Here is a 20673-nt window from a genome sequence, read left to right on the forward strand (position 1 = left end):
ATGATAGACTGCTAATCAGTCAAGGTGGTTTTCTCCATCAACCTGCATTTGACTAGAGCGTCACCATCAACATCTATCTTGGGCAGTTGTCTCACTGAACAGTGCCAGCAGTCAAGGTCAAACCTACTTGCCATCTCATACTGTAAATGTCTCTTCATTTTGATTCCTGGCGAGAACTAACCTTCTACTCTCAGCCCTCCCCCCCCCATATGTGGTCAGAATTGGGGGGAAATGATAGTTTGAATCAAATCAGTGTTTTCTACCGAACAGCATCCCGTTTTTGGTTTAATTGACAAATCGGGTTTCCTTCAGCAGCACCAAGTCTTCATTTAATTCAATTTATCAAAGATTTGTTTATAAGCCTTTGCTACATAGTCAGCACCATGCTAGCTGCTGCTGAGGCCAAAGGGAGAGAAGGTGTGCTTGTCGCCCTCAAAGGTTTAGTCAAATTTAAGGAAAAACATCCATCCCACTCTTCCTGTGTCCAGGGTGACCCTGGCATTACTTCCGGTTACTTTTCCAGCTACCTCCTGTGATGTCATATTCAGAGGAGCGTCGCATCCCCTCTGTCCCTGCCTCAGCGTGGAGCCAGCCATATTGTTTTCACTGCTCTCCCACTTGGCTCTATCCAGGCATGGCATACAGACCATCCGCCCACCCTACAAGGCCCTAATAAACCCCATCCCCCTACCACCAGCTTGGAAGATTTGGAAATTTATGAATTTGCCTTGAAAAAGTAGGGGAATTTGATGGTGAGTTGAAAGATGGACCTTGAAAGCTCTCTATGGAAGGTAGTCCTGCTCTAGTGGAAGTCTGAGGTTCATTCAGAAATGAACGTGTGCGGTGCAGAGTCCCTAGCATTATACTTCATTCTGAAGCAAGACTTCATGGGCTTCAACTTCAGACTTAGGGAAATACTGGGAGAGTGGGTGCAGCCTGACTTGTGCCCTCAACACGTGATGTTTAGGAGCAACGTGTTGATCCTCCCTTTTTGATTCGACAAACTTTCAACGGCATGATGTGCCAGGGGGTATGAATGAATGACAAATACACATAGCCCATGCCCATCTCAGAGTTCACAGTCTACACTAAAACAATACTTGAAAAGCTGGGCTTCTTTAAAAGATTGGGAAAATTGTGCCTCAATGATGGATAGTGTGTATTTATTTGTATCTCTGTGCTGTCATCTTGATCGTTCTGTTCCATGTGAAGCACAGCTGCTTTGAGACTCTAAATTCCGTTGACAGCATTTTTGGGTTGCCTCGTTTTATAGGAAATATTTATTTGGTGACCAGGGTTCTGTTCTGTTTTTGATATTGAATTGGAGAATGCTGTTTCCCCACTGGGAATGCTCTAGTTAATGAGAAACAAATGGTGGTCTGAGAGGTACAAAACTTGTTGACCAGTCCCAATTTTCTTGGTATTAATTTAGGGTTATATCTATAGTCAGCATATTTATGAGTTAATTGGTAATTATTGAGTTGTAAAATAGATTGTATCCGATTTTACACAGGATGTAAAATGTTCAAATGCAGGGTAAATATTATTAATGCATCCATACATGCATCCATAACAGCCAATTTCAGTAAGTCCTTACCAAGTGCCAAGGGCCCTTCCAAATACAGATTCATTCCTGGTTTGTTTTTACTATTATATATATATTTTTGGTCTTTAAATCATTTCGAGGTATGATTGACATAGAAAAAAACCTGCATATAATTAGTGTATAGAACTTGGTGAGTTTGGAGATAGTATATATTCGAGAAACCATCACCACAATTTATGCCTTAAACATATCCATTACCTTCAGAAGTTCCCTCTACCCTCTTTATTTATTATTATTTTGTGTGTGTGATAAGAACACTAACATAAGATCTACTCTCTCAGCAACATTTTAAGTATACAATGAGTAGTATTAGCTGCAGGCACTATTCTGGACAGTAGATCTCTAGGGCTTATTCATTTTCATAATTGAAACTTTGTACCCTTTGACAAATCCCTCTCCCATTTCCCCCTCTCCTAGCCTCTGGAAACCACCATGCTACTCTCTGCTTCCATGAGTTCGACTCTTAGATTCCTCATATAAGTGGTGTCATGTAGTATTCTATGTCTGGTTTATTTCACTTGGCCTAATGGCCTCCTGGTTCATCCATATTGTCACAAAAAGCAGGATTTCCTTCTTTTGTAAGGCCGAATAACATTCCATTGTGTGTCGGTACCATATGGTTTTATTCACTTCTTTTTTTAAACTATAGCCACCATGCTTTACATTACATCTCCAGGACTTATTTATGTTATAACTGGGAAGTTTGTACCTTTTGACACTTGACTGATTTCACCTATTCCCAAATACCACCTCTGGTAATCACCAGCAATCTGTTCTGTATATCCATGAATTCAGTTTTTTTGGGTTTTGTTTTGTTTTGTTTAGATTCCACATATAAGTGAACTGTTACGGTATTTGTCTTTCGCTGTCTGACTTATTTCACTTAGCATAATGCCCTCAAGGTCCATCTATGTTGTCACAAATGGCAGGAGTTTATTCTTTATTATGGCTGAGTAATATTCCAGTGTATATGCACATCACATCTTTTTTATCCATGCATCTATGGATGGATACTTAGATTGCTTTCAAAACTTGACTATTGTAAATCATGCTGCAATAAACACAAGGGTGCATATATCTTTTCGAATTAGTGTTTTCATTTTCTTCAGATAAATACCCAGAAGTGGAAGTCCCAATACATATGGTATTTCTATTTTTAACTCTTTGAGGAACTTCCATACTGTTTTCCATAGTGGATGCACTAATTTACATTCCTGCCAACAGTGCACGAGGGTTCCCTTTTCTCCACATCCTCACAAACACTTGTTATTTCTTGTCGTTTTTATACTAGCCATTCTAATCGGTATGAGGTTGTACCCCATTGTGCTTTGATTTGCATTTCTCTAATGATCAGTGATGTTGAACACATTTTCATGTACCTTTTGGCCATTTGTGTGTCTTATTTAGAGAAATGTTTATTCAGATACTTTGTCCATTTGCTAATTATTGGATTGGAAGGGTTTTTTTTTTCTTTGAGTTGTATGAGTTATTTTTTTTTAATGTTTATTTATTTTTGATAGAAAGAGCATGAGCAGGGGAGATGCGAGGGTGGGCAGAACAGAGGATCCAAAGCAGGCTCCTTGCTGACAGCAGAGAGCCCTATGCGGGGCTTGAACTCATGAGCCACGAGATCATGACCTGAGCTGAAGTCGGATGCCACCCAGGCACCCCTATGAGTTTCCTTATATATTTTACTAACCCCTTATAAGATATATGATTTACAAATATTTTCTCTGATTTGGTAGGTTGCTGTTCCACTATATAAAAGTGTCACTGTTTGGTTATGCATTTACCAGGTGATGGACATGTGAGTATTTTCTAATCTGGGGGTGATTATGAAAAAAAACCACTATAAACGTTCATATACAGGATTTTGTGTGAACATAAGTTTTCATTTCTGTAGGAGAAGATTCCTTAGTAATGTGGTAATTACGTGCATGTTTAACTTTGTAAGCAATTGTCAAACTGTTTCCCAAAGTGGCAGTACCATCTACATTCTTACCAGCAATGTATGAGAGTTTCAGTTTCTCCACATCCTTGTCAGCACTTGGATTTGTCAATTTAGCTTTAAAATTTTAGCTATTCTAACAGGCATGGAGTAATATCTCATTGTGGTTTTCATTTGCATTTCTTAATGTCTAATGATGTTGAGCATCTTTGCATGTGCTCATTTACCATCCTCATATCTTTGGTGAAATGTCTTTTAAAATATTTTGCCCATTTCTTTTAGTTGGTTTGTTTGTTTTCTTATTATTGAGTTACAAAAGTGTTTTATATAGTCTGAAAACAGATTTTTGTCAAACATATGATGAGCATATATTTTCTTCCAGTGTGTGATTTCACTTTTTAATTCTCTTAATTGTGTCTTCTATAAAGCAGAAGTTTTTAATCTTGCTGAAGCCTAATGCAACAGTTTTTTTCTTTCATGGATTATGGCTTCAGGAAAATATATAAGAAATTATAAATATTTTCTCCTCGAAGTTTTATAATTTCTTCTAGGAGCTTTATAATTTTAGCTCTAACTCTCAGGTCTATGATAATCCATTTTGGGTTCATTTTTATGTAAGATACAAGATATATAAGTTGAGGTTCTTTTTTCTGCATCACATTCAGTGATACTCCAGCACTATTTGTTGAAAGACTAGAATTTCTTTATTCAATTGCTTTTGTGCCTTTGTTGAAAATCAAATGACCCATAAAGTGTGGGTCTATTTATGGACTCTATGTTCTTCTATGTCACTGATATTTTGGTCTATCTTTATGCCAATACCATGGTCTCTTAAAAAAAATTTGTAGCTTTAGAAAAAGTCTTGAAATAAGATAATATGAGTTATACAACTTTGTTCTTTTGCAAAATTATTTTGGCTAACTTGCCTTTCCATATACTTTTTGGAATCAGCTTGCCAATTTCTACAAAAAAAAAAAAAATCTTTGTGAGATTTTGGTTGACATTGCACTGAGTCTAAGATAGTTTTGAAAAGAATGTACAACCTGACAGTAATGAGTCTCTCAATCCATGAATTTGGTATTTCTTTTGATTTATTTAGACCTTGTTTGTTGTTTTCATCAACGTTTTTAGTTTCCAGGATATAAATCCTGCATATATTTTGTTGGACTTATCCTTATGTATTTCACATTTTGTTTGGATTTTATTTTTTGCTTTACTTTAAAACTTTTTAAATTTCCAATTGTTTATTGCTAATATTAGAATTACAACTCACTTTGTATGTTGATCTTGTGTCTTCAACCTTGCTAAACTCACTTATTAGTTTATGAGATTTTTTTGTTGGCATAATAAGACTTTCTACATAAACAACCATATTTTCTGTGAATAGAGACAGGTTTATTTCTTCCTTTTCAATCTGTATGCATTTTATTTCTTTTTCTTGCCTATCACTCTAGCTAGGACATCCCGTATGATGCTGAATAGGAATGGTGAAAAAAAAAATCTTTGCCTTCTTCCTGATTTTATGAGGAAAGTGTTTAGTATTTCACCACTATGATGCTAGCTGTAAGCTAACATTGTAGATTCCCTTTCTCTTACAGATACTCCCTTCCATTCCTAGTATCCTTTGTGTTATTATCATGAATTAATATTGATTTTTTCAAAAGCTTTTCTGCATCTCAGATAGCTCAACAGTTTCTACTATTTGGTCTTTTGATATGGTGAAATATATTATTATATTTTCAAATACATAACCAGTATTGCATTATTATTATTATTATTACTACTATTACATAGTATTAATTTCAGTTTGATAGTATTTTTGTTAAAGTTTCTTGCATCTATGTTTGTGAGAGATAATGAACTCTAGTTTTCTTTTGGTATCAGGGTAATTCTGGCCTCACAAAATAAGTTCAAAATGTTGTATTTTTTTCTAATTTCTTTAAGGACTTACACAAAATTGTTATTATTTCTTCCTTAAATGTTTAGTAAAATTCTCCAGTGAAGCCATTTGGATCTGGAGTTTTCTTTGTTGGAAGATTTTTAACTACATATTCAATTTCTTTAATAAGTATGGAACTATTAAGTTCAATCTGTTTCTTTTTTTTATTTACTTTGAGAGAGAGAGAGAGAGAGAGGAGGGGAGAGGAAGAGAGAGGGAGAGAGAGAATCCCAACCAGGCTCCATGTTGTCATCACAGAGCCTGATGCGTGACTCGATCCCATGAACCTCAAGATCATGACCGGAACCAAAATCAAAAGCTGGACACTTAACCAACTGAGGCACTCAGGAACCCCTAAGCTGTTTCTTTTTTACATAAAATTTTATAGTTTGTGTCTTGCAAAAACTTTATTCATTTTATCTAAGTTGTGAAATTTATGGCATAAAGTTTTCATGGCATTCTCTTAGTATTGGTTTAATATCTATATGGTCTGTAGTGATGCCCTCTCCTTCATTTCTTTTTTTTTTTAATTACTTTTAATTTTTTTTTACAGAGACAGAGAGAGAGCAAGCAGGGGAGAGAGACAGAGAGAGAGAAAAAGAGAGAGAGAGAGAGAGAGGGAGAGAGAGAGAGAGAGAGAGAGAATCTTAAGCAGACTCCGTGTTCAGTGGAGAGCCCAACGCTGGGCTCAATACCATGACCCTGGGATCATGACCAGAGCTGAAACCACGAGTCAGATCCTCAACAGACTGAGCCATCCAGGTGCCCCCTCTAACATGAGTAATTTTCTCTTCTCTTTCTCTTGGTTAGTCTGTTTAGATCTTTATCAATTTGATTGATCTTTTAAAAGGAACAGCTTTTGGAGATTTCCAGGGAAAATGGTAGAATAGGAAAATCCAAGGCTCACTAATCCCAAGGATACACCTATAAAATACCCACATCTGTGTAAATAACCAAGAAAATGACCAGAAGATTGGCAGAACACACTCTCCACAGCTAATGTAGGAAGGTCAGAGACACAGTGGAGAGCTAAAAGGACCCACAGGACTGTTTGTGGGAGGGAGGGAGAGATGCCACCAGTATGGAGAGGGGAGAGGAGCAGACCCCACACCAGGCACCCTAAACACAACAGACCTAAATTGGAAAGATGTCTCCCCATAACAATTGGCTTTGGAAACCAGAGGGGCCTAACTTCACAAGTTCTTATAATTATTGGGGCTTAACACCTAGAACTTTAAAAAATCAGCAGGCTCAGCTCTAGGAGAGGCTGAGGAAGATAGGAAACTGAGTTCCCTTCCTTAAAGAAACAGCACAACAAACAGCCTGTGGAGATGCAGCATATAAACAGCAGAAAAACCCCTGGGGTAAACAGGAGGGAGATTTCTTTACCAATCTCAGAGTATGTGCTGGAGGGGCATGGATATTTGGGAGACTTCTCCAAGAAAAAAAGAGCTGGAAAGCGCCATTTTCCTCCCCCACCCCCCAGCCTAGGACACCTGCAGAAAACAGCACAGTGCCAACACTACACCTCGCTTGCTAACAATACACCCTGTCCCCACACTCTTCTGTGGTCCTGCCTCCTCCAATATGCCCTTGACAGGAGTCTATCCAAATTGGTCCCACAGCATGGCAGTGTGGCAGCAGCTCCAACAGGAGTCAGCACCACCCCAAAGTACTCCTGCCAAGGGGAGAAGGAAAGAAAATCATACACATCAGTTTGACTGTGGCCCCGGTAGTGGGCTGCTGGGAGACATCTGGTCTGAGTGCAAGCTATACCTACCAACAAAAGCTTCTCAGGGGACAACATAGGAAGAGCACCCTACAGTTTGGTGCTACCACAGTTCTGACAAATGCCTGGTCTGGCTCAACTCAAGTCCAAGTTGGCCCCAGACCGGCCAACTACCAACACAGGGACCAAACCTTGGTCACAAGCAAAGAAAACTATTGCAGATGACTGGTCTAAAGACAAAAGAGTTTCAGCCACAACAATAGGGCACATGCAACATACATAAGAGACACCCCTCAAGCACTAAGCTCTGGTAAACAGGAGACATTGCACTGCATGGCACTACAGGACCTCTTCTTCATAAGGTCACTACTTTCTAGAACAAGAGATATGGCTGACTTCCCTAACACATAGAAACAGACACAGAGAGTTACACAAAATGAGGAGAGAGGAATATGCCCCAAATGAAAGAACAGGACAAAATCACAGCAAGAGACATAAATGAAACATAGATAAGTAATATGACTGATAGATAATTTAAAGTAATGGTCATAAAGATACTCACTGGACTGGAAAAAAGAATGGAGGACCCCAATAAGACCCTCAATAAAGAGAGAGAAAACATAAAAAAGAACCAATCAGAGATGAAGAACTCAATAACTGAAATTAAAAATACACAAGATGGAATAAATAGTAGACTAGGGGAAACAGAGGAACACATCAGCCACCTGTAGGAAAGAGTAATGGAAAGCAATCAAGCTGAACAGGGGAGAGCAAAAAGAAAAATAAAAAATTAAAATAGTAAGGGAACTCAGAGGCTTCATCAAGCATAATAACATTCACATTATAGGGATCCCAGAAGGAGAAGAGAGAGAAAAGGGGGTAGAAAATGTATTTGAAGAAATAATAGCTGTAAACTTCCCTAACCTTGGGAAGGAAACAGAAATCCAAATCTAGGGGGCACAGAGAACCCCCCACCAACAAAATCAACCCAAGAGGTCCACACCAAGACACATAGTAATTAAAATGGCAAAATGTGGTTAGAAAGAGAATTTTAAAAGCAACAATAGAAAAGAAAACAGTTACCTACAAGGGAAACCCCATAAGGCTATCAGCTGATTTTTAGCAGAAACTTTCTAGGCCAGAAGAGAGTGGCATGATATATTCAAAGTGCTGAAAGAAAAAAGTCTGCAAGCAAGAATAATCTATCCAGCAAGGCTATCATCCAGAATAGAAGGGGAGATAAAAAACTTTCTTAGACAAATAAAAGGTAAAGGAACTCATCACCACTAGAACAGCTCTACAAGACATATTAAAGGTGACTTTTTGAGTGGAAGAGAGTAGCATTTGGTTGGGTACACTGAGTGAAGCAGATGACCCTCACAATGCAAGTGGGTATCATCCCAATCCATCGAGGGCCTGAATACAACAAAAGGGTAAAGGAAGAGCAAACTTGCTCTTTACTTGAGCCACTCCTGTCCTCAGACATCAACACTCCTGGTTCTTGGGCATTTGGACTCTGGCTTTCTTGGTTTTCCAGCCATCAGATGACAGATCATGGAACTAATTGGCCTCCATAATCTTATGAGCCAATTTTTATAATAAATCTAATATCCGTCTGTCCATCCATCCATCCATCCATCTATCATCCACCCATTTCCTACTGGTTCTGTTTCCCTGAAGAACCCTGAATAAACACTCTTCTGGTGGGTACAGACTGAAAGTAAATAATAAACATAGTGTGTTACAAGATGGTAGGTGTGGTGAACAAAAAGAAAAAGAGCAAGATAAGGGGCATATGAAGTACCTGGGTGAATGTAGAGGTGGAGATGATAATTTTAGATAGGGTAGTAGAGATAAGCCTCACTGAGAAGAGCCATCTGAGCAAGGCCTCAAAAGAGCTTTGCAGATATCTGGAAGATTGTTCCAGAAAAAGGATCAGCCAGTGCAAGGCAGGACTGACCTGCCAAGGCCCATGCTTTAGAAGGCCCCACACAGCACAAACACCCACAAAAAATAAATCTATTGAAACCATGCACAGGTGCCTGAGTCATTGAGAATCTGGTGCACAGAGCTGGCACAGTGCTACCCATAGCCCCAAACATCTGCTGTTAGAGCCAGCACTGTTCAGACCCCAGGGCAATGCCTCTCCAAAGCTCTTGCTGTATGTTTTTGAAACATCAGGCAACTGTTTTCCAAAGCTCCACTGTTGGTGGACTGAACTTTGGCCACCATCAAGTGCAGAGAGGGCTGGGCAGCAGAAGCATGTTGGTAAGGGGTATGACAAAGTGATTAAAATGATCAAATCCTTAGTGCGAATGCACTAGATTCTTGCAGAACAGATGTCTTTCTTTTCCAGTGGTATCAAATATCTACTTTTCTTTCTTCTCTTCATGTTCTAATTCTTGATCTGGGGTTCTCATAGATGAGTATGGTGTTTCCAACAGTTACACATGGAGGTTGAAGGGTATTCTGCCATAGTAAACGATTCATCTGACTCTTCAGTTTGCATGTGTACACAAAACATGCCTGAAGCACTGTACCAATTCTTTCCAGTGACAACAAGATGTTCAGTCTTCAGTTACAAAATCATAAATTTCTATTAAAATATTTAAGATGAATATTTGAATTAAAATCTCCAAACATTTTGGCTATACTCAATTGATATTTATTTAAAATTGTGATATTAGGGGCGCCTGGGTGGCTCAGTCGGTTAAGCGTCCGACTTCGGCTCAGGTCACCATCTCGCGGTCCGTGAGTTCGAGCCCCGCGTCAGGCTCTGGGCTGATGGCTCAGAGCCTGGAGCCTGTTTCCGATTCTGTGTCTCCCTCTCTCTCTGCCCCTCCCCCGTTCATGCTCTGTCTCTTTCTGTCTCAAAAATAAATAAACGTTAAAAAAAAATTAAAAAAAAATAAAATTGTGATATTAATAATCATGTTGTATATTTTGCCTTATAATTTCAATAGATAATAGAATAATTTAAGAGAAAAATTACAGCTTAAAATATAAAGACAATTTCAATTTTAATTATTTACATTTAATTTATTATATTTGATGAAAATATCTTAAATTTTTGAATACTTTGATTATAACTAAATTTTAGTTTCTAAAGTTGATTTTTTTTTGAGAGACAGAGAGAGAGAGTGAATGGGGTGGGGCAGAGAGAGAGGGAGAGAGAATCCCAAGCAGGCCCTGAGCTGTCAGCATGGAGCCCGACCTGGGGCTCAAACTCATGAACCGCAAGACCATGACCTGAGCAGAAATCAAGAGTTGTCCCCCTAATCAACTGAGCTACCCAGGTGACCCCTAAATTTTAATTTTTAATGCTTAAATAATTATTGTCAATATAACATAAATAACATAAAATTTGTCATAATAATTTTACTGAAATAGAGACAAAGAAAATAAACATTATGGATAAATATAAAATAATTTGTGAAAGTCTTTATTTCATCTCCAGCCCGACAACACTGAAACATCCCAATAATAATGAAATACAGTCTTCTTTGGTATTTTTCAGATTTTCAGTCACATAAAAACCATAACTTATGCCTTGTTTCTATTTATGTATGTTGATGTTTTATGTTTATCTTATTAATTTTTATATGTTATTTTTAAGTATGACGGTATATCTGTCAAGGTAGGAGAATAGAATAGATTTTGTTTAGAATTGGTTGTTGTGATTTGTAGCTTCAAATTTAGACACATGGTATGCGCCCATCTGTTCTTGCTCCCTGGGTGTTAGGGGAGGACCTGGTCTGAGACACAGATTGGAGAAGGTGCATTCAGGCAGGACCATAAGCAATTGCAAAGTCTTTACCTGGCAGGCCTGGGGAAAAGCTGCCCTTCCCACACCAGACTTGTGCAAAGCCAATGCATCACAGCCTCGGAGGAGACCTGTAGTCAAGGACTCAGGCCATGCTCTTATGCATATCTGCATTCCTAGCCCGGGCATCTCAATTCAGAGGTCTCTTTATCCAGACCTTCCTCAAGCACCTCTGCCAAGACCACCTTATCAGAGGAGAGAGGAGCCTTGGAGATACTTCTTCACTCTGAGTCAGTACTCAGTACTTTTCCACTCCCAGGCCTCTCCTTAGCTCCCAGGTCCATAAAATGGCAGGAACTTTTTGTTTTAGGCTCCTGGGGCAGTGAGGAGATCCCACATCTTTGCTGATCCACCTTTGCTGATCCATGCCATTCCATGAGGAAAAACAGAACGGGAGAGAGCCAGCACTTCCTCCTGTTTAGAGCATTATTTATACCATTGAAGAAAGTGATTAAGGTCTTGCCTGTTGCTTTAGTTTTGGTTTGTCCTCTTAATCAGCTATTTGAGCACCTCTCAGCTCAGCTCCCTCCACTCAGCTCAGCTCCCGACGTGCCCTGGAGAACTTGTAGGCTATTGAGTAATTATTGCCACTCCTGAGTGAAATGGGAAGCCAGGGAGCAAAGATGTGACAGCATCTGGCTAATGTTATAAAGGGATTATTCTTGGTGCTATGTGGAGAAGACACAGAACACAGGAAACATGGGTGAAGGGAAGCAGGGAGATAGGTTCTCCCATTCTCCATAGTGTGAGGCTTGTATAGCATAGTGTAATTACACTTTTCAAGGAAATATTCAGGATTTAAACCACATACTCCTAAATAACCCCTACATCAAAAAGAAAGTCAGACAGTAAAATTGAAAAATATTATGAATTAAAAATGAAAACACAACATAACAAAATTTTCAGATGCAGGTAAAGCATCTTACGGAGAAATTTATAGCATTAAAATATCCATATTAAGAAGGAGAGACTTCTCAAGTCATTGAATTAAGCCTTTATTTTAAGATGTTAGAACTAGAAGAATAAATTAAATCTGAAGCAAGAAGAAGAAATAAAATAATAAAAATAAGAGCAGGACAGTGAAGTTGAAAACAACAGATAGCATGGAAAACTAAAACAAAAGCTGCTTTTTATTTTTTTTTTACTTCCAGTTTAATTAACATACCGTGTTATATTAATTTCAGGTACACAATATAGCATTTCAACAAATCTATACATTATTCAGTGCACATCAGCATAAGTGTACTCTTGACCTCCTTCACCTATTTCCCTTACCCTACCCACCTCCCCTCTGGTACTATCAGTGTGTTCTCTAGAGTTAAGAGTCTGTTTTTTGGTTTGTCTCTTTTTTTCCCCTTCATTCGTTTTGTTTCTTAAACTCCACAGTTGAGTGAAATCATGGTATTTGTCTTTCTCTGACTGACTAATTCACTTAGGATAATGCCTCTAGATCCATCTATGTTGTTGTAAATGGCATGATTTCATTCTTTTTTATGGATGAGTAATATCCCATTATATATATATATATATATATATATATATATATACACATATATATATTATTCTGATATATATATATATATATATATATATATATATATATATATATACCATTTCTTCTTTATCCACTCATATATTGATGGACACGGGCTGTTTCCATGATTTGGCTACTGTAAATAATGTTTCAGTAAAAGATAGGGATGCATATATCTTTTCAAGTTAGTGTTTTTGTATTCTTCAGGTAAAAACTCAGCAGTAGAATTACTAGATCATAGGGTAAGTCTACCTTTAATTTTTTCAGGAAACTCCATACTGTTTTCCATAGTGGCCACACCAGTTTGTATTCCCACCAACAGTGCACGAAGTTTCCTTTTTTGCGACATCTTTGCCAACATTTGTTTCTTGTGGTTTTGATTTTAGCCATTCTGACAGATGTGAGGTTTTGGTTTTGATTTGTGTTTCCCTGATGATGAATGTTATTGAGCATCTTTTCATGTGTCTGTTAGCATCTGTATGTCTTCTTTGGAAAATGTCTGTTCATGTCTTCTACCCATTTTTTATTTGGATTATTTTCTGGTGTTGAGTTGTAGAAATTCTTTATATATTTTGGATACTACCTTTTATTGGATATGTCATTTGCAAATATCTTCTCCCATTCAGTAGGTTGTCTTTTGGTTTTGTTGATTGTTTCCTTTGTTGTGCAGAAGCTTTTTTATTTTTATGTAATCCCAATAGTTTGCTTTTCCTTTTATTTCCCCTGCCTCAGGAGACATATCTAGAAAGATGTTGCTATGACCAATGTTAGACACTGCCTATGCCCTCTTCTGAGATTCTTACAGTTTCAGATCTCACATTTAGGTCCTTAATCCATTTTTAGTTCATTTTTGTGTATGGTATAAGAAAATGGTCCAGTTTCATTCTTTTGCATGTAGCTGTCCAGTTTTCCTAAAACCATTTTTGAAGAGATTGTTTTTTTTTTTCCTATTGCACATTCTTGCTTCCTTTGTTGAAATTAATTTACCATATAATCATGGGTTTATTTCTGGACTCTATGTTCTGTTCTATTGATCCATGTTTCTATTTTTGTTCCAGTACTACATCTTTTGTTACTACAGGTTTCTAATATATCTTGAAATCTGGAATTGTGATACCTTCAGTTTTATTCTTTTTCAAGACGATTTTGGCAATTCGGGGTCTTTTATGATTCCATATAAATTTTAGGATTGTTTTGTTCTAGTTCTGTGATAAATACTGTTGGTATTTTGGTAGGGATTCCATTAAATGTGTAAACTGCTTTGGGTAGTATAGATGTTTTAACAATATTTATTCTCCCAATCCATGAGCATGGAATATCTTTCCATTTGTTTGTGTCATCTTCAATTTCTTTGATCAATGTTTTATGGTTTTCAGAGTACAGGTCTTTCACCTCCTTGGTTACATTTATTCCTAGATATTTTGTTGGTTTTGGTGCAGTTATAAATGAGACTGTTTTCTTTTCTTTTTTTAAGTTTACATATTAATTTTGAGAGAGATAGAGCACACAAGCTGGGGAGGGGCAGAGAGAGAGGGAGACAGAGAATCCCAAACAGGCTCCGTGCTATCAGCACAGAGCCTGATGTGGGGCTCCACCTCATGAACTGTGAGATCATGACCTGAACTAAAATCAACAATTGGGGGCTTAACCGACTGAACCATCAGGCACCCCCAGCTGTGGTTTTTTCCACATACGGCCTTTATTACATTGAGGTATGTTCTTCTACACAAACTTTGTTGAGGGTTTTTATCATGAATGAATGTTATACTTTGTCAAATGCTTTTTCTGCATCTATTGAAATGATCATTTTTTTTTTATCCTTTCTCTTGATGTGATGTATCACACGGAAGGATTTGCAAATACTGAATCACCCTTGCATCTCAGGAATAAATCACACTTAATCATGGTGACTGGCTTTTTTAAATGTATCATTGGATTCAGTTTGCTAATATTTGTTGCTAATATTTTGCTAATATATTTGCATCTATGTTCATATTGGCCTATAGTCTCTCTCTCTCTCTCTCTCTCTCTCTATCTCTCTCTCTCTCTCTCTAAGTGTCTGGTTTTGGTATCAGGGGAACACTAGCCTCATACAATGAATTTGGAAGGTTTTCTTCCTCGTCTATTTTTTGGAATAATTTGAGAGGAATAGGTATTATCTCTTCTGGAAATGTTTGGTAGAATTCACCTGTGAGGACAGCTGGTCCTAGACTTTTGTTTGTTGGGAGTCTTTTGATTACTAATTCAATGTCCTTGCTGGTAATTGGTCTGTTCAAATTTCCGATTTCTTCCTGATTTATTTTTGGGAAGTTATATGTCTCTGGGAATTTATCCATTTCTTCTACATTGTCCAATTTGTGGGCACATAATTTTTCATAATATTCTCTTATAATCCTTTGTATTTCTGTGGCATTGATTGTTATTTCTCCTCTTCCATTTCTGGGTTTTTTTTTTTGTTTTTTTTTTTTTTTGTTGTTTTTTTCAATTTCAGTGCTCTCTCCTTCTCTCTCTCTCTTTTTGATGAGTCTGGCTAAAAGTTTATCAATTTTGTTGATCTTTTCAAAGCACTGGTTCCTGGTTTCATTGATCTGTCTTGTTGTTTTTTAGTTTCTATTTCATTTATTTCTGTCTAATGTTAATTATTTCCTTCCTCCTACTAGTTTTAGGTTTTGTTTGTTCCTTTTTTTCTAGCCCCTTTAGGCATAAGGTTAGGTAGTTTATTTAAGATTTTTCTTGACTCTTGAGGTAGACCTGTATTGCTATAAACTTCCTTCTTAGAACAGCTTTTGCTGCATCCCAAAATTTTGGGGCCATTGTGTTTTCATTTTCATTTGTCTACATGTAATTTTGGATTTCTTCTTCAATTTAATGGTTTATGCATTCATTGTCTATTAGCGTGTTATTTAACCTCTATGTATTTATGTTCTTTCTAGATTTCTTCTTGTGATCGATTTATATTTTCATAACATTGTGGTCTGAAAAGATACACATTTGACTTCAATGTTTTTTAAATTGTTGAGGCTTGTTTTGCATCTTAATTTGTGATCTATTCTGAGAATGTTCCATATGCAATTGAAAATAATGTGTATTTTGCTGTTTTAGGATGGAATTCTCTGAAAATATCTGTTAGATCCATCTGGTCCAATGTGTCATTCAAAGCCACTATTTCCTTGTTGATTTTCTATTTGGATGATGTATCCATTATTTTAAGTGAGGTGTTAAAGTCCCCTACTATTATGATATTACTATTGATTGCTTCCTTTATGTTTGTTATTATCTACTTTATGTATTTGAGCGCTTCCATGTTGAATCTGTAAATATTTACAATTGTTATATCTTCTTGATGGATTGTTCCCTTTTTCATTACGTAGTATATTTCTTTGTCTCTTATTACAGTCTTTGTTTTCAAGTCTATTTTGTCTGACATAAATATTGTTTCTCTGGCTTTGTTTTCACTTCCACTTGCATGATAAATGCTTTTCCATCCCTTCACTTTCAATCGCATGTGTCTTTGTCTGAAATGAATCTCTGGTAGGCAGTATATAGATGGGTCTAGTTTTTTATCCATTCTCTTACCGTATGTCTTTTTTTTTTTTTACATTTATTTATTTTTGAGAGACAGAGACAGAGCACAAGCGGGGAAGGGGCAGAGAGAGAATGAGACACAGAATCCGAAGCAGGCTCCAGGCTCTGAGCTGTCAGCACAGAGCCCGACGTGGGGCCCGAACTCACCAACTGCAAGATCGTGACCTGAGTCGGAGTAGGATGCTTAACCGACTGAGCTACCCAGGCGCCCCACCCTATGTCTTTTTATTGGAGTGTTTAGTCTGTTTACATTCAAAGTAATTTTTGATAGGTGTGCACTTACTGCTATTCTGTTATTTGTTTTATGGTTGTTTTTGTAGTTGTCTGTTCTTCTCTTGCTCTCTTTTCTCATGGTTTGCTGGCTTTCTTTAGTGATATATTTGGATTCTTTTCTCTTTATTTTTTGCATATCTATAACTGGTTTTTGTTTTGTGATTACATTAGGTTTGTATATAACATCTTCTGCATATTAGTTATGCAGTTTGAGTCCACTCTTTACTTCTCTCCTCCCCACGTTTTAGCTTTATGATGTCATACTTTACTTCCCTTTATTTTGTGAATCCCTTGATTGATTTTTATAGATACACTTAATTTTACTGCTTTTGTGCTTCCAACTTTTCTTACTTGTACTTATAATCTTTCTTTTCCAGAAACACCCTCACAGACACTTTGAAATAATGTTTTACTAGATATCTGGGCCTCCCTTAGCTTGATCAATCTGGCATGTAAAATGAGCCATCACAAATGGGAACTCCAAAGAAGATAGGGATCTGCGGCATCCTGGGTGCCTGGAACATCGGCACACAGGTAAATGAATCAACGTCTGACTCTGTTCTAGGCCATCTGTATGCACAAAAACTAAGGCAGAAGTGGTGAAGTAACTCTTCCAGTGACACAGTAGGAAGGGGTGACACTGGGGTAATTCCTCAGAAAACATGGTGAGGGCTCCATGGTATAACTCTGTCTTAAGTACTTAGGCAGCACCTTTCATGTCGTAACTAGTCAATAAATTGCAACATTCTTATCTAATGAACAGTCTCCCATCAGGTCTGTGGTCTGTGAGAGCCTGCGACATGTTCACAAATGCACACCATTTCCTGTCTTTTGTCATGTTACAGCAGATGAGATCCTGACATTGTTATGGACTCATTAGTCACTCAGAACATTATCATACGCTGTGGGTTTGATTAAAACCCCAAATGCATTTTTGCAGCCCCTTTCTGTGCCTCTACCTGCCATCCACCTGTTAACAGAAACTGGACCCCTACGTTGATGATCCACTTATATCTCATTAACTAAAATTCTGTCCAGTTGGAGCCAAGAAGATTGTCTTTTCCTTGTGAAGAAAGCAAAAGTTACATATTTGCATCGGGAGAATAACAAAAATCTTAATTCAGTCTGAAACAGTGACCTCACTAATTTTTAGTAGTTTCTTACCTGGGCCAATATGGGCAGCTCTCAGTTTATGAAAGATTCATACTTAGCATCCATCTTCATTGTTTTCTGCTCTGATGACTAGTGCAAAACAGACATTTCTAGCTCCATTCGTCTTCCAAAAAGCCACCAAGATCCTGGAAGACTTTTCCATATGGCTTACCAAATATTGCTGATGGATCCTTCCTAAAGAAAAACACCTGAATTTTGCCACCATCATAAAAGAGTTTCTTAAAATTTTTAAATATGGAAATAAAATATTGTATGTAGATATCGTATGTAAGATAGGAATTGTGAGGCTACACAAGTCTTTCTATAGAAAAATCAAATTAGTTGTACAGTGTCCTATGGATGACAACCCTCCCTGAGTGAATCCTGCTTGTATAACTTTTTTCAGCTTGTAAACCTAGCACGCAGCCAGTCCTGAGCACTGGGAGAATTTTCTAGGCACTAATAATGATGCCTGCTTAAGGGTGTCTGTAAAAACGGCTGCAGAGTAGGTGGGGTGAGCTGCTATGGTTATGCATGTAACAGTGTATAGGCCGCACACTAAGCAAGAACGTGGAAAGACATATTTAAAAAGAGAATTTTTAAGAACTTAGTCTCCTCTTTACATTAGTTTTGTCATATTTCAAGTAATCAAAACCTATTGCCAAATTTGAAATAAAACTGAAGTGTTAACTTTCACTTAGACTAGAATATACAAAGTACTTTTCTCATTAAACGTACCAAGTTACTCAAATGCCCCGGAACCACTGACTTTCATCTTTGCTGCTGACCAGATGCCAAAGCTAATAGAGCTAAGTGGGACCCAGGGCCCTTCCAAATGGAGGCATTGCAAGTAAAATCTTAAACCTCATCAGTCTTCAAAGTTTCTTTTCTCTTTTGGAATGAGGAGAAAATTCAGATATGACAAAGCATTAAGAATCCTCATAAGGACACAGGAGCCTGCAGATTCAAGGGGGAAAGGATGAGAATTCTGGCTGCTGAGATGTTTTAATTCCCTCTGAGTTGGGTCTCTGGCTGTAGGGGTTGACTCGGATTTGTCAATAGGATGTAAGGCTTGTATGAACATTGCAGAAAGGTGTCCATAGTGTCCAGAGTCCTTTCCTGTTAACGGACATTATTGTTTTATTAATAAGTGGACAGTGGCCATTATTGCAGCTTCTCCTGAATATTCTGGTTCTCCTCTTTCCAAGCACTGGGTTAGATTGCAATTCCTGGTCCTTCCAACAAAAGTGACATGTATCACCTCCAAGAGAAGCATTTCATTGCCCATGTGAGGCACTCCAGCACCCCCTCTTCCTCTTTGGGAGTTGCGAAGGCAAGTGCTGCCATGCATACTAGACCATCCTGGACCCTGGGTGACCATGGTGAGCAGAGCTTCCCACAGATTCGTATTATGTGGTGGCAGGAGAAGGGGTGGGCTTCTGTTGGGTTTCTCCTGTGATTTGGAGATTATTTGTTACTGCAGATTAGCCAGGCTAATCTACCATCTGCTGTTTTGACTTCCCCAACATTCATTTTTTTTTGTTTTTCAGAAAAATGCTCCTCCATATTCCCCCAAAGAGACCACCAGGATTCCATCCTCTGCCCATCCAATCTGTGTGGGGATGTGCCATCTTCTGGCTCCAGGAATGGGTAGATTAGAAGAGCCAAGTACAGGATATTATATCATCCTTTAGAAATCGGGGCGTCCACAGTTCAAGTCTGCTAATGAGCATCAGGCCCAGGACTCCTACTGCAACATTTATCAAAGAGATGTATCTCTCCACCAGGGTTGTCAGGCTGATAGGACATGTGTCTAATGCTGCTAGTGGCTATCTTGCTACCAACTCGAAAAAGCTTGACATATATCAAAACTAATACACAAAAAGCCCAAAATCAAGAATTAAAGAGAAATTGATGCTGGAGACATGGTTTGAGCACCTGGATCCAATTATATTTCCAGGAACACACTCTGTCATGTACCAGTTGGACAAGCCAGTGGCTTAGCTTTCTGTGCATACATCAGTTCAAGTTGGGTTTTTGAGACCTGGCATGAAAACAATCACCCAGGAAAAACATAACTGATGGGACAATTCACAGACTTCTCTGAATCTTGGACTCCCTCTAATACATTATTAAATAAGAATTAAGAGAGGTTAAGTGGGTTGGCACAGTGAGTGCTGAGTGATATGGAATTAGAGTGAGTGCGTCTTATAGGCCGAGTTTGTGAGTGAAGAAGGGGTACTGGAGAAGCTGAGGATGGGGGTTGGGTGAGAGTGGAGTGTTCTAGTAAATGATTCTAGAGTCGAAAACCATGTATTTAGGTCTTCTTTAATGTCCTTCAGAGATGCTAGAATAATAGAAGTCCTTTTTAATTGCATTTGACCTTCAAACTGAGCTACTTGAACCTTGCACTGTGTGTTTATGGATCCCACAGGACTCTAGGTTGATAATTTTTGTGTAGCACAGTTTGTAAGGCAAAGAATACTTTCTTTCTCAATTTTAATTCCTCTGTTTACAACTTTTGTTTTGACTTGAGAAATCTTCACCAATGTCTACAAACTTCATTGTTTCCTAATATTAATATCCATAGAAGAATGATAAAGTACAATTATGAGGGGACTAATATGAAACTATACAAATGTCCAGGTTTTCAGTATAGTTTTATTTAAAAAACAGACTAAGAAAAAAATTTGATTTTATCCAGAGACTCTTTTTTTGAAAATATAAGTGTTGCATTTCATAATGAAATCAATGCTAAACAAAGATCTGTTGTTTTTGTTGTCTGAACTGATTTGGATAAATTTCTGGAGGACAAACTTTGGTTAGCAGTACAGACAGATGATGACTTACTCAGCACTGGTTTTCTCAGAAATGTAGCATAGCACATTCTGCTAACCAAGGCAATACCATCATGGTGATGGGACTATGAGTGTATTGCATTTTCATGTTATTTTGAAGTCCTGAACTTCAAATGCCAGTGTTGAAAATATATATGAGTAAATGAGTGATAATCCAACAGTATAAATGTTACTTGAGATCTAGTACATCATGAAATGCTTATTGCCCAAAGCTAAAGAAGAAAAG

The 20673-nt window shown here is 37.7% G+C and overlaps 1 long non-coding RNA gene across 2 annotated transcripts; it reads left to right on the forward strand.

The window, feature by feature from the left end:
* The first annotated feature begins 531 nt into the window (after positions 1 to 531).
* On the forward strand, positions 532 to 19511 carry LOC122238455. Of its 2 annotated transcripts, XR_006217384.1 has the most exons (5): positions 532 to 752; positions 3352 to 3413; positions 16815 to 16971; positions 18798 to 18971; positions 19140 to 19511. It is a non-coding gene; the product is annotated as an uncharacterized LOC122238455 (long non-coding RNA). The 2 variants fall into 2 exon arrangements; XR_006217383.1 differs by lacking the exon at positions 18798 to 18971 and having other exon boundaries at positions 561 to 752.
* The last annotated feature ends 1162 nt before the right edge of the window (positions 19512 to 20673 follow it).

This window comes from Panthera tigris, chromosome B2 (assembly GCF_018350195.1).
Source record: "Panthera tigris isolate Pti1 chromosome B2, P.tigris_Pti1_mat1.1, whole genome shotgun sequence".
NCBI classification, from domain to species: domain Eukaryota; kingdom Metazoa; phylum Chordata; class Mammalia; order Carnivora; family Felidae; genus Panthera; species Panthera tigris.